Below are 14171 nucleotides of genomic sequence, written 5' to 3'. Positions count from 1 at the left end.
TGTGTAGTGAGAGTGGAGGTAGGCCTTATTGTCTCATTACCTTGCTCCAACTTCCATTAGTGATAATAGGATCATATATTCTAGACTCTCCTTGGCTGGCTGCCCTGACATAAATGTTTGAATTCCTTGTTTTGGTATTGTGTATTCTTTTTTTTTTTTAATTTATTAATTTATTATTTATTTATTTTTGGCTGCGCCGGGTCTTAGTTGCAGCATGCAGAATCTTTGTTGCGGCATGCAGACTTCTTAGTTGTGGCATGCAAACTCTTAGTTGCGGCATGCGGGATCTAGTTCCCCGACCAGAGATCGAACCCCGGCCCCCTGCAGTGGGAGCATGGAGTCTTACCCACTGGACCACCAAGGAAGTCCCGGTATTGTGTATTCTTAACAAGAGAGGAAAAGAGAAACAGAATGTTGGGAGCTAAATTATCCTATATGCCTTATTTTGGATGGGATTTATTCTCTTGGGCCCATGGCTATTAAGATTATCTGTTTAGGGGCTTCCCTGGTGGCGCAGTGGTTGAGAGTCCGCCTGCCGATGCAGGGGACACCGGTTCGTGCCCCGGTCCAAGAAGATCCCACGTGCCGCAGAGCGGCTAGGTCCGTGAGCCATGGCCGCTGAGCCTGCGCATCCGTCCGGAGCCTGTGCTCCACAACGGGAGAGGCCACAACAGTGAGAGGCCTGTGTACTGCAAAAAAAAAAAAAAAAAAAAGATTATCTGTTTAGATGATCTGGGTTTCTGATAGTAACTTCTAGACAGCTTTACAATTTGCCCAAGGCGTCTGTTCAGGGGACGGCTAAGTGTATTTTTGATTTGGTGGAGCAAGGTGAATCTTAATCCTGTTTATCTGAGCTCTGGGCCATTTTTGGTGCCGCTGTCATCCAAAGGGCCAGTAGAACTGCTGCATGGTCCCCGTGTTGTATCATTTGATACACATTGACCCAGTGTACCCTCTTGGTGGGGGATTTAGTTCTTAGGGTTACTGCTGCAGAATCCATTTATTCAATTAGACAAATAACAATTGAGCTCCTGCTGTGCGTACTGATTCAGACTTGGGAATGCTCTGTGTGCAGAGCCAGAATGGGATTGATTGAGCAGAATTAGAATGCTAACATTTCTGGGTTTAAAGGGACTTTAGAGCTCATCTAATCCAGGGTCAGCAAGCTTTAAAGGGCCAGAAAGTAAATATGTTTTGTTTAGAGAACCGCATTGGCTTAGGGGGGTCTCTGATGCATATTATTCTTTATTTGCTTCATAACCCTTTAAAAATGTAAAAATCACTCTAAACTGGGGGGGACCATAGGCTGGATTTGGCCCAGGAGTCATAGTTTGCCAACCTCTGATCTAATCCATTTCCCTCATTTTATCAAAGAGGAAACTGAAATGATCCTCCCACTGCGTGCCTCCCCCCTCCCCCTCCCACCCAGGGTCACACAGCTATTTCTTGACACTACTAGATTGGTGACCCTTTGTAAAGAATCCCCAGAGGTTCAGGCCCACATCTCAAAATGCCTAGTAACTTTGCAAATGTATAGTTTTGGTTTTGAGGGAAGTTTGAATCTTAGTTAATTAAGTCATTAGGTGTCTGCCACATTCTAGGCACTGTGTTTGGGACTGAGGATGCGAAGTTAGCATGACAAAGTCCCAGCCCTCAATCAATTTAGTTGCTGGTGCAGGCAGATAAGATGGCAGTGTGGCGAGTAGCATATGGGGACAAGTTGTGGGTGCCACGGGAGCACAGGAAGGCTCTCTTCCCTCAGTATGTGGGATGCTTGTGTGGATGAATGAATGAATCCATACAATGCTTCTCCCACACTTGTATTTTGGAAACCACTACCCAGCCTAAAGGAAGGGGACAGGGACCTGGCTTCCCCTGCACTTGCCTATTTTTCTCTCTGGGGACTGATACCTTGTGCGCATCCTATGTATGCAGAGGTAGGTTATGAGGTTAAAGGAACAAAAGTGAAAAACGACTCAGAGAAAGATGGTTTATTTGTTGTACCAGTTTATCTAAGCAGTGTTACTGAGACATATATGAAATCATATAAGAACAGTCATAGAGCCTTTTAATATTCTAGTGCTGGAAGCAATTTTAGAGGTCCCTTAGCTATACCCTTTCATTTAACAGACAAAGAGTGTGAGGCCCAGAGATGTTAAATTTCTTACTCTGGGTCACAGCTAATTAATAGAATCTTAGGGTTATAAAGGACCTAAAAAGATATCTAGTATAACCACCCAGATAATAATAAATAATAATAATCATAGCCAACATTTACTGAAAGTTTACTGACATGTATAGGACTATATATTATCTCACTTAATTCTGACAGTAACTCAATGTAAGAGATATGATTACTGTCCCCACTTTACAGCTCAGGGAACTAAACTTGAAGAGATTAAATAAATTTGCCCACATTCACCCAGCCAAGTGGTAGAGCCAGGATTCAAGTCCAAGCTCAAGTGCTTAACCTGCTCAGAGCCCTTTACTCCAGCTTGTCTAAGTGTTTGGACTGTGCTTCTCCATTAGCTTATGAGCTCCTTGTGGGCAGGGGCCATGTCCCCTTCATCTCTGTTTCCCCAGTCTGGGTTTGGCATGTAAAATTTCCTCAACAGATGTTTTCTCAATGAATGAATCAATGCGTCTGTCAATCAACCCATGCTTTAAGCAGTTAACACTGCTTTAAGCAGTAACAAGTAAATGGGGACTTTAAGCAGTTAACATGCTTTAAGCAGTAACAAGTAAATGGGGACTCTGGCTGAGCCAGACCCATGCCCAGGTCTGCTGATGTCTAGTCCTTCTACCAGACACATATGCTAATATGCAGATGTGGGCCAGGAAAGCCCATCATTCTGCAGCTGTCTTTACAGTGTCAGTGAACAATTTTGAGAATTAATGTGCACAGAATTCTCTTTGAACATCAAAGGTCCCTTGAAGACATGACAGCCTGGTTGTTTTCTCTAATTCGGATGAAGTTTGTGGAGCCACTGGAAGATGCTGTCTGTATGTGGTACCTTCTTCCTTTTGCACAACCATTTTAATTTAAAGTTCTAGTTTCAAACTATAGTCTGAGACATCCTGGGGTTTGTGGGTTAAAGAACTGAGGGATTCTGTAAGAAAAAGTGGGCATGGATTTGGCTATGCCTAAAACAAATATTTTTGCTGCATTAAACTTTCAGTTTTGATGGATGAGAACAACAGCTCATTAAAGTTACAGTACCTTGAGACATTTTCTTTCCTTTCTTATATAAATTGAATGTTTTTCTTACCTGACAATGGTAACACATGGGAATGCTTGAATGGAGTTTTCTGAAGTCGAAGACATTTTAATAGATTTGTAGAGATTGTTCTGAAAAATTAATCACTCTATCTAGATTACTATTTTTATGTAAAGAACAGTGTGGGCTTTGTTTGCTGTTCATTGTAGGCAGACGTCCTCTATATGGCACAGGAAAGCCGAGGTCCTTGGACTTCATCTCAGAAAACCATATCCTTTGAACCTAGGCCCCTGGGTTGGTTCATATAAGTCAATACACAGCATTAATAATTGCTGCATATCACTTGGGGGAAAATTCAAATTAAATAAAGGAGGCTTTCATCTGGTTGTGAAAAACATTTCCATTATATTGATAAGAATCTTGAGGGATTTTCAGGGGGAAGAGATGTAATACAAGATACTTTTCTCATTTGTAGGCATTTGAGAAATCCCTTAAAATAGAGAAACATTTGATATTTGTTTCTAACACAAAATAATTCAAAGACCTGCCCATGGTTTTTGCCAAAGCTTTTTTTCTTTTCATGCTTTAGCCAACTTGCCACCATTTTTTTTTTTTTGCGGTACGCGGGCCTCTCACTGTTGTGGCCTCTCCCGTTGCGGAGCACAGGCTCCAGACGCGCAGGCTCAGCGGCCATGGCTCACGGGCCCAGCCGCTCCGCGGCGTGTGGGATCTTCCTGGACCGGGGCACAAACCCATGTCCCCTGCATCGGCAGGTGACTCTCAACCACTGCACCACCAGGGAAGCCCTTGCCACAATTTTTTTCTGATTATATCAGGGAGAAAACCTCACTTAGGGATTGCTTGCTACTTTTAAACTACAGTACCCCTGATTTACTGCAGTTTCTATCTGTTCTGTCTCCCCCTTCAACAACAGTAGTCTCTATCTGTTTAAAGGGATGGGAGGCAGAGGATGGCAAAAAAGGGATGAGAAGGATCTATTCACTACATAGTGGTGTGCTGGGTTACCAGATAAATATTTAATGTCACCATGTTCTGGAGAGAGGTGGTAATTTTTCTTTCTAACTTTTTGTTTTGAAAAATTTCAAATGAACAGATTAGTGCAAAGAACATTCAAAAACTCTTAGATTTACTAATTGTTAACATTTTGCCGCCTTTGCTTTCTCTCTATTTGCAGATTTATGTTTTAGGGGGGCAGACATAGTCATACTTGGTCTCTAAATATTGTCAGTATTTATCACCTAAGTATAAGGATATCCTTCTGCGTAACCACAATACCATTATCATGCCCTAGAAACTTACATTGATTCCCTAATATTGTCTAATATACAGTCTATATTTAAATCTCACTTTTGATCAGTTACCTTTCACTGCATAATAAATCCTGCCAAAACTTTGTGGCTTAAAACAACTACTATTAATTAATGCTCATAATTCTGTGGGTCAACTGGGTGGTTCTTCTAATGTGGATCAGGCTCAGCTGACCTTGGCTGGGCCCCCTCAGAATCTGGAATCTGTGCTGGATCTGCTAGGGGCTGGCTGGTCTATGTTGCCTCAGTTTGGATGGCTGGTCTTTACTCTAGAGGGTCTCTCAGCCTCCAGCAGTACAGCCCAGACTTATCCACGGCACACAGGCAGATTCTGAGAGAGAGTGGAAGTGTGCAAAGCCTTTTGAGGCTTAGGCTTGGAGCTGGCACAGCATAACTTCTGTTGCAGTCTTTTTGCCAAAGCAAGGCACAAGCTCCTTTTGAAGGGAGGTGCTGCAAAGTCATATTGCTCAAGGGCATGGCTACAGGGGAACGAACAAGTGCAGGCATTTTTGCAAGCAATCTGTCACACCCCTATTGTCCAAATAATAGGAATAATATTGTTAATTTTATAATGCTGATAACAGTTAATTGTTTTTAATCCAAGAGCTAATCAAGGACTATGCATTAAATTTAGGTATGTATCTTTAGTTTTTCTCTCTCTCTGTCTCTCTCTGTAAGTCTCTCTTATTTTTTTTATTTTTAAAATTTATTTATTTATTTTTTGGCTGCGTTGGGTCTTTGTTGCTGCGCACGGGCTTTCTCTAGTTGCGGTGAGAGGGGGCTACTCTTCGTTGTGGTGCGCGGGCTCTAGGTGCGTGGGCTTCAGTAGTTGTGGCACATGGGCTCAGTAGTTGTGGCGCTCAGGCTTAGTTGCTCGGCGGCATGTGGGATCTTCCCGGACCAGGGCTCGAACCCGTGTGCCCTGCATTGGCAGGCAGATTCTTAACCATTGCGCCACCAGGGAAGTCCCCTTTAAGTCTCTTTTAATCTATGATTCTCCCTGCCTCTTTTTTGTGTTTTATGACACTGATATTTTTAAGATCCCAGGCCTGTTTTCTTAAGAATATCTCACAATCCGAATTTGTCTAATTATTTCTCCATGATTATATTCAGGTTAGCCATTTTTGGCAAGAATTCTAAATAGCTGATGTTGTTTACTTCCCACTGCTTCACAAGGGGAGGCACATAATGTTAGTTTACCCCATTATTGGTGATATTCTGTGTAATCACTTGGCTAAGTTAGGGTCTGCAAGATTTTGCAATCCTAAAGGTGCCATTTCCTATAGATAGATTTGTATTAAATCTGAACATTGGGTGCTAAAGTTTTTTCAGTCACATCAACATGTATTTATTAGATACCTACTGTGTATCTAATCTTGAATTTAGTGCTATAGAAAATCTAAAAGAATGGTAAGGAATGTTGACTGTCGGAAGGAATATATAGTTTGAGTTTGAGTTACTCTTTTAAAAACTGAGCAGAGTACAGGAGTGGTGATTCTAAGTTAATGATTGGTTTATAAAAACTTTATTGAAGTATAATGTACATACAGAAAAGTGCATGTATAAGCATATAGCTTGATGGAGTTTTCAAACTGAACATACCAGAGTTACAGTATCCAGGTTAAGAAACAGAATATAAGCATATCTCAGGAAGTCTGATTTTTAACCATAGAGAACTTGTATCAAAATGATGGTTATCTTTTTTTTTTTTTTAAAGAAGATGTTGGGGGTAGGAGTTTATTAATTAATTAATTTATTTTTGCTGTGTTGGGTCTTCGTTTCTGTGCGAGGGCTTTCTCTAGTTGCGGCGAGCGGGAGCCACTCTTCATTGCGGCGCACGGGCCTCTCACTGTCGTGGCCTCTCGTTGCGGAGCACAGGCTCCAGACGCGCAGGCTCAGTAGTTGTGGCTCACGCGCCTAGTTGCTCCGCGGCATGTGGGATCCTCCCAGACCAGGGCTCGAACCCGTGTCCCCTGCATTAGCAGGCAGATTCTCAACCACTGCGCCACCAGGGAAGCCCGGTTTATCTTTTTTAATACTAATTTTTGAGTATTAAAAAATCAGTGTCATTTTGATACTGATTTCAAAATGGTGTTATCTAACTTGATCACTCTGTATTCATCCAGCTTGATTTGGAGTCTCTTTCAGAATGTCCATACACCAGTTTCTCCTCCTTGATTCCTGTCCCAGAGCAGAAGGTGACCTCTCCTTTCCCAAGGGTAGCCTTTCCCTATGCCTTCTGTCCCTCCCCTCGTGACTTTCTTGGGTCTGGTCCTCCTTCTATTTCTTCTATCTCCTCCATCTGTCTTTTGTCTCCTGCTCCTTAACCTTCTATACTTGTCAGTGGTCCTTCTGCTTCTCCTCATCAGGCTGCTGTTCTTTCCCTCTCCTTTTTATCCCCAAACTTTTTTTTTTTTTTTTGCGGCATGCGGGCCTCTCACTGTTGTGGCCTTTCCCGTTGCGGAGCACAGGCTCCGGACGTGTAGGCTCAGCAGCCATGGCTCACGGGCCCAGCCGCTCCGCGGCATGTGGGATCTTCCTGGACCGGGGCACGAACCCGTGTCCCCTGCATCGGCAGGCGGACTCTCAACCACTGTGCCACCAGGGAAGCCCCCCAAACTTCTTAACAGACTGCCTCCTCTTCCTCTTTAACCCATTCATCCAAACGCCTTATGCGACTTGGTTTCTTTCCTCACCATTCTAGTGAAGTTCATCAGCAAACTCCGAGTTACTAAGTTAGCCTTTGTTCTCTTAGATTTCTGCTTCCTTTGGAAGTCTTACTCATCTTTTCTTTGAGACTCTCTCTTCCCTCAGCTTCCATTTATCGTGTGCTCTTGGTCATCTGCCTACCGCTCTGAGTGTCCCTCTAACAGTTTTGACTTAAGAACAATAGTAATTCCAGCTTCTTTTGGTCTGTATGAGAATGACATTTCTTAGGACCTTTTTTCATGGACTATGGGTCATAGTTATCTGCAGTTTGAAGATTGTGGTTCTAAAAGCAAATTCTCAATTAAATCGATGTAAATTCTCTATAACCTTAGTTTCTTGATGCTGTGCCTGGTAGGAAATCAATAAATGTTTGTTGGAATCATTTATTCATTCAATTATTCATTTATATGTTCAAAAATATTTACTAAATGGATTGAATTGTTTGTGAAATTTAACAGTAAGTTACTTTCTTTCAAATTATTGAAATATGGCTTCTTTGTCTTTTTCTTTCAACCTTTATTGAAGTTTGTTTATTTGCTTGGTTGTTTTCCTAATTTGAATAATTACTAGCTATATGACTCTTGGATAAGTTATTTAAGCTCTAGAGTCTGTTTTCTAATTTTTAATACAGGGATAATAAGTGCCTACCTTCTGGGTTGTTGTAAGGATTAAATGGAAAAAATGCACTGAGAACACACAGCATGTGCCTAGCATGTAGTAATAGCTTAATGAATATTGGTTATCATTATTATTCTCACTATAATGTGTCAGATGCTGGACTTGGGTCCACACAACAAACATCCTAAATTAGGTATTGTTTTTCTCATTGTTCAAAGAGAGAAACTGAAACTTAGAGGATTTAAATATGTTGCCAGATGTCACAGAATTAATAAATTGCAGATCTAGGATATCTGATTCCATAGCTTGTACCTTTTGCTTATACAAAAAGCCTTTCATCATCTTATATGACACTTAGAAGTAAACTAGGAGTCACTTTACAGTGAATGAAATAAGCTAATATTGTTCTCATTTACCTTCTAGAGGGTAGGAGAGCTCTGCCCTGTTGGGCAAACTCTAGTCCTAAAGGTCACATTAATAACATTTTATCGTAAAACCATAGAATTCTAGGGTTTAGAAGGATTTTAGGTTTTGAAGGATTTGCCCACCCAATTATTGAATTCTCTAACCATCTAGCCAAGGGGTCATCTGGTTTATTCTTTAACTCTTGCAGTGTCAGGGAAGTCATCATCACCCCAGGGCACCTCATTCCATTTCCCACAGCTCTGACCACGAGACAGCCCTTCCTTATATATAACTGAATTCTGTTCCTAAATCTCCCTTCCATCCATTTGTCCCGGTGTGGCAGTGATGGATGGCCCATGAAGTAAGTGGAATCCCTGTTTCCTAAGGCATTTATTCTCCATTTTCACCCCCAACACCTTTTCTTCCCCATTAAGTAGCTTCAAGCCTTTAATTCACAGCTTTCCCTGAACAAACAACTGGGTCTACTTTTTTTTTTTCTTCTTGATGTGATAAGAATAAGAAGCATGCTATCTCATGAGCATTTTGCTTTTTCTCTAGTCTTTCTCATAATACATGGTACTTCCATCTACCCAGTTGTTCAACCTAGAAACCCAGGAGTTTGTTTCCTTCCCCATTCACATACAGTTCATCATCGAGTCTGTTCAGACCTATCTCCAAATGTAAAACCCACCTCTACTGCCATCATCCTGGGCCAAGCCACCATCATCTCTCCCCTGATTCCTAACTCTTGCCCCCTCCCTGCTGTCTGTCCTCCACACAGCAGCCAGAATCATCCCTTTAAAGCACAGATCAGATCGTGTCACTGCTTTAATTAAAACTCTTCTTTGATTTCCCATGGACCTCCCGACAAAATCCAAACTCTCTTCTGTGGTCAGCAAGGCCCTGCCTTATCTCAAATGTTCTTTCTTCCCTGTTGCTCACTCAGCCTTGGTCCCTGGTGTCCTTTATGTTCTTCAGACGTCCCAAGCCTTCTTCTGCAGGCGGTACTTGCCCTTCTAACATATTCCTTCTGCCCGCACTCTTCTTCTAGTTTTGCAAATGCCCGGTTCCTTCTCTTCTTTCAGATCTCAGCTAAAATGCCACTTCTTCAGAGCGGCCTGCCCTGATCACCCAGTTGAGGTCCTAATCTCATCATCTGCACCTCTCTTTCAGATCGCCTTGTCTTATCTCCTAATGAGAAAGTTAAGTTCTTGGGTAACTGGACCTACATTACACGTTAGCAGTCGGATCTTCTACAAGCGGCACAATAGCTTCCCAGAGAAGGTGCTCAATAGATATCTGAGGAATAAATGCATGGCCTCATGACTGAATGTTGGAGTCCTATTAAAAATGCATTTGAGGGCTTCCCTGGTGGCGCAGTGGTTGAGAGTCCGCCTGCCGACGCAGGGGACGGGGGTTCGTGCCCCGGTCCGGGAGGATCCCACATGCCGCGGAGCGGCTGGGCCCGTGAGCCATGGCCGCTGAGCCTGCGCGTCCGGAGCCTGTGCTCCGCAACGGGAAAGGCCACAACAGTGAGAGGCCCGCGTACCGCAAAAAAAAAACCCCAAAAAACGCATTTGAATCTGAGCTTTGCCACTTTCTGTGTGACTTTTGGCAACTTATGTTACCTCTCTGGGCTTCAGGTGCCTCATCTGTACAATAGCCGTCTTATCTACCTCACAGCATGTTATGAAGATCAATTAAGATAGCGGCTGTGAAGGTACCTGCCGCAGCACCTGGCAGTATGAAGGGTTCAGTCCTCCTCCAAGCCTGGTGCTTAATTCTAAACATGTGGAGAAGAGTTCTATCAAGTTTCAGCCTGATTAATGGAACTGTTTGTATGGTGTGCCTGTGTGTGCGTGACCCCGTAACCTGGGTGTAAGATGCCTGTGACTCCCCTCAGGTAACACTTGCCTGCCTGGGAAGACAGTTCCAACCCTGCATATCGGCTGTGGTACAGAGTGTTGCTCAGTCAGATCACTCAGAGGTGCCGAGCCCAGGGCCTTCACTGGGCTGCTGAACACAGACTCCCAAATAACTCAATGAGCAGACATGACATTGTGTGGCCCATCTCTTGCCAGGATGGATCGGGATGCTCTGTCTAGACAGTAGTCTCCCTTGGGAAATCACAGTTGCTCTAAGAGAAGGCACACGTTCTCCTGTTAGGAATACGAAATAGTCCTGTGAGCTATTGATGGGAGAGGGAGGGGGGTTGCTGTGAGGTGTGTGGGCTTATGGAGAAGAGCCTGCAGAAAGGAGCTGTCGGCTTCTACATGCACAGGTATCACAGGCTACACCGTCACGGTGGTGGCCTTCTCCTTCATACTTGCAGTGTCAACAGAGCCCATGGGAAACAACCCTGTCAGCCTTCCCAGAGCCACGATTCTGTGGATTGCTTGGAGGAATTGAAAGGTAACCCCAGAATGTGAATTACCTGCTGAGAAGCTGGCAGAAGTCTCTATGCAACTTGCTCGCTTGGCATGACTGGCCTCTGTGATTCCCATCTGTAGGCTGTAGGGTGAATGGTTTCACATGGGGGTGGGCTCTAGAATTAGATAGACCTGGGTTCAAATCCTGGTGGCGTCATGACCTTGGCCAAGTTACTTAGCATCTAGCCTTCGTTTCCTCATCGAAAATGGGGATAATAATGACCCCTATCTTGTCTGGTTGCTGTGAGGAGTAGATGATATAGTGTGTACAGAAATCTTAGCTGACTTCCAGGCACGTAATTTTTTTTATTAAACAGGACAGGTCAGGATTTTGAGTTTATTTATGATGAGCCTCACCCATATTGAACTTTGAGTCTTGGTTCCCCACTTGCCCCCTGTGTGCCTTGGACAAGCTATCTAACTTCTCTGAGTTAGGGTCTTTATCTGTTCAATGCAGTTTATAATTCCCACCTCATAGTCAAGGTGGAATGAGACCAGAGCGCCTGACACGTAGTAAGTGATCAAAATATTCATTTCCTCCCTTTTGGTTCTTGAGTATCTGAAATACTGTCCCTTTAAGCTTGTTAAGATTCCTCACTAGCCTCGTATGCAGCTGTGTTCAGACAGCTTTGGCAGAAAGAAAGAGGCCCTTTTTTTTTTTTTTTTTAATGACTGTTTCATAATCTGTTGGCTCAGACCTGCTGCTGCCACACCCTGTGCTTCTCAGGGTCCCTTGGTCCTGTTGCAATTAGCGTGTGCCTTGCCTCTCACCTAAATGACCCTGGAAGGTGGCTTCTATGGAAAGCATTGCTGAATACAAAATGGATCTTCCTCCCTGCTCTTTGGGGCGAAGCTGGCTCAGGGATTCCTAGCAGCAGGGGGAGGGGCTGGTGGCCTGGAATGCAGTTGGACTTAGTGGCCAGGAGTTTTCTGGTTTTCATTAAAATTCTCTGGCTGTCTTTTGGGATTGCTCCATAGTCATTGGCTATGACTCTGCAACAGAGCCAGTTGTGCTGTTCTCTCAGCTACACAGGCCCATCAAATCACAGTGGCCCTGAGGATGAGAGAAAATTGAAGGTGGGGAACAGGCTGGCTAAGGGGTCTTGCTCAGCAGTCTTTGTGATAAGGGACCCCCATCTACAACTGCAGATCTTGAGTTTCGCAGATTCTTAAGTACCGATGTGGAGATAGACAAAGCTGAGCTGGGAATTGGTAGCAGAGAGAATCCCCTTAGAGCTTACTCCTAATGACAGACTTGCTCTTGAGAGCAGATAAAGGTTTCTTGGCAGCTGTCAGAGGATCCCCAAATGTTTAATGAATGAAATCAGTCTGGTCGAATCATTTTTCTAAGGTGCTGATACTCTCATATGCCCAAGGGATTGGGGTTGGATGTCACTTCTCTGAGGGTGACAGACGGTATTAGAGTAAAGAAGATTCTGTTTTTAAATGTTAATTTGTGGTAGCTGAAGAAATCTCCCTTGAGATTGGAACTTGAATCTGAAAATCTAGGTTCAAAATCATGACTTTGCTGTTGACTTGCTCTGTGACCCTGGGCAAGTGACTTCCCTGGGTCTCAGCTTCCCAGTGGGGTTGTAAGGATTAAATGAGATAAACTCTGTTAAACTCTTGGCATATCGTATGTTCACAGTAGATGGTAGATGTTGAGATAAATTGGGCTAGATTTGACCTGTCACTCCAGCTCACCAAGATATATGCCAATTCTGTCATCTAAAACATTTGTTCCATGTCCGTCTCAGCTTTGTGTCTTTTAAGAATTTGAGGCAAATGTGTTCCCTAGGGCAAGCTGAATCTCCTTTCACTGGAAAAATACATCAAAACCATAAGATGTTTCCCCATGAGAGGCTTACAATGTTGGATATTTCATCTTCAGGTAACTTAGTAGAAAAAAAAAAAGAATTTTTCCTATCCTTCTCGATGGATAGGTTGTGAGAAAGCCATTTTAATTGATCTCGGGTATACATGTCCTTGATGGTCCTCCCAAGAGAGCATCACGGAGGTTCCCATTTGCCTTCAGAGTTAACTCCATTTCCAGTCTTTTCTCCTTTCACTCTTCAAATCCTATGTTCTAGCCACAGTGGACTGCTCACAAAAAGGTAATTCAAATGGAAACTATCATACATACCAAAGAATGCTTTAAATATATATTTACAAGTAAAGAACAATATGGTGAAAATTGTATATCCACCATCTAATTTATCAAATTGAACATTACTGATTCCTTAGAAACTGCTTGTGTACCCTCTATCCCAAAATCACATCTCCCCCCGCTTTTTTTTTTAATTTTTATTTTTTCTTCTTCTCATCAAGGCCATGGTTATCCTGACTCTTGCGTTGAGCATCCCCTTACTTTTCTTTATGGTTTAACCACCCATGTTTGTATTACTAAACTGTACATTGTTTAGTTTTTTTAAAACAAAGGATCAAGTGCAAATCTAACAAACCTGTTGAAAAAGGGCAACATTGCCACTATTAGATCTAAATATAAACCGAACAGACTCAGGTTCATAGTCTGGCAGTAGCTTCCCTGGGGGTTGCAGAGGATCCTGATGGGGAAGTCAGAGGGCAAGTCTGTGAGTGAATCCTTGGAAATACAAGGCTCACCACTCCTGGGGCATCTGGTGGGGCTCAGTGTGGGCCAGACACTGGACATCCGGTAGGATATGGGCACGGAGAATGGACTGCTATGTCTTTTCTACTTCTGCTTTCTTTGTGGCCCACCTCCAGCTCTCAGCAAGTAGGCCAAAGCAGGCCATCTCTTCTGTGGGGTGAAGTGAATGCCCTCAGTTAATCCAGATGGACAGCATGGAGGGGATGAGCAGATGCTTCATTAGCATATGGTCAAGGTCAATAGTGCCAGAAAGAGTCTGGACCAAGTTTACCCGTCATTCTTGTCAGATTAAAAAGAGAGTATGCAGTACCACCTATGGAATATTCTTACCTAAAAGTTGACCCCTAAATCAATCAAACCTCTAGAGCTAACTTTTTTCAAATTTACTACTTTATTTTAAAATAACAATAACAAATTGAATCGTATGGTAACATAAATAAAAACTCTGTTTGCCAGAACAAAAAGAAATTAGCAAGAATGCCTTGTTTACATTTCTGCAAATTTCTTTTTTTCTTCCAGTTTTATTGAGATGTAACTGACATACAGCACTCTATAAGTTTCATGTATACAGCATACTGATTTGATTTACACATCCCATGAAGTGATTATCATAATAAGTTTTGTGAACATCCATCATCTCGTATAGATACAACACTAAAGAAATAGAAAAAGAATTTTTTGGACTTCCTTGGCAGTCCAGTGGTTAAGACTCTGTGCTTTCCCTGCAGGGGATGCGGGTTTGATCCCTGGTCAGGGAACTGAGATCCTGCATGCTGCATGGCATGGCCAAAAAAAAAAAGAATTTCTTTTTCTTGTGATGAGAGCTCTTAGGGTT

General features: G+C 42.9%; 1 protein-coding gene across 3 annotated transcripts in view; it reads left to right on the top strand.

Annotated features, from left to right (window-relative positions):
• RAB30 (RAB30, member RAS oncogene family) overlaps window positions 1–14171 on the top strand; it is an 85972-nt gene that overhangs the window by 21754 nt on the left and 50047 nt on the right. Inside the window, exon 1 of one of the 3 annotated variants that reach the window (XM_060303793.1) lies at window positions 5044–5180. The exons of the other annotated variants lie outside the window; for them this stretch is intronic. The gene's annotated coding sequence lies outside the window, so the exon portion shown is untranslated. Of the gene's footprint in view, window positions 1–5043; window positions 5181–14171 lie in introns of those variants that run through there. 3 annotated transcript variants of the gene reach the window in all.

This window comes from Globicephala melas, chromosome 8 (assembly GCF_963455315.2).
Source record: "Globicephala melas chromosome 8, mGloMel1.2, whole genome shotgun sequence".
NCBI lineage: Eukaryota > Metazoa > Chordata > Mammalia > Artiodactyla > Delphinidae > Globicephala > Globicephala melas.
Note: the sequence above shows the minus strand (reverse complement) of the source record. Positions and strands in the feature narration are given on the sequence as shown.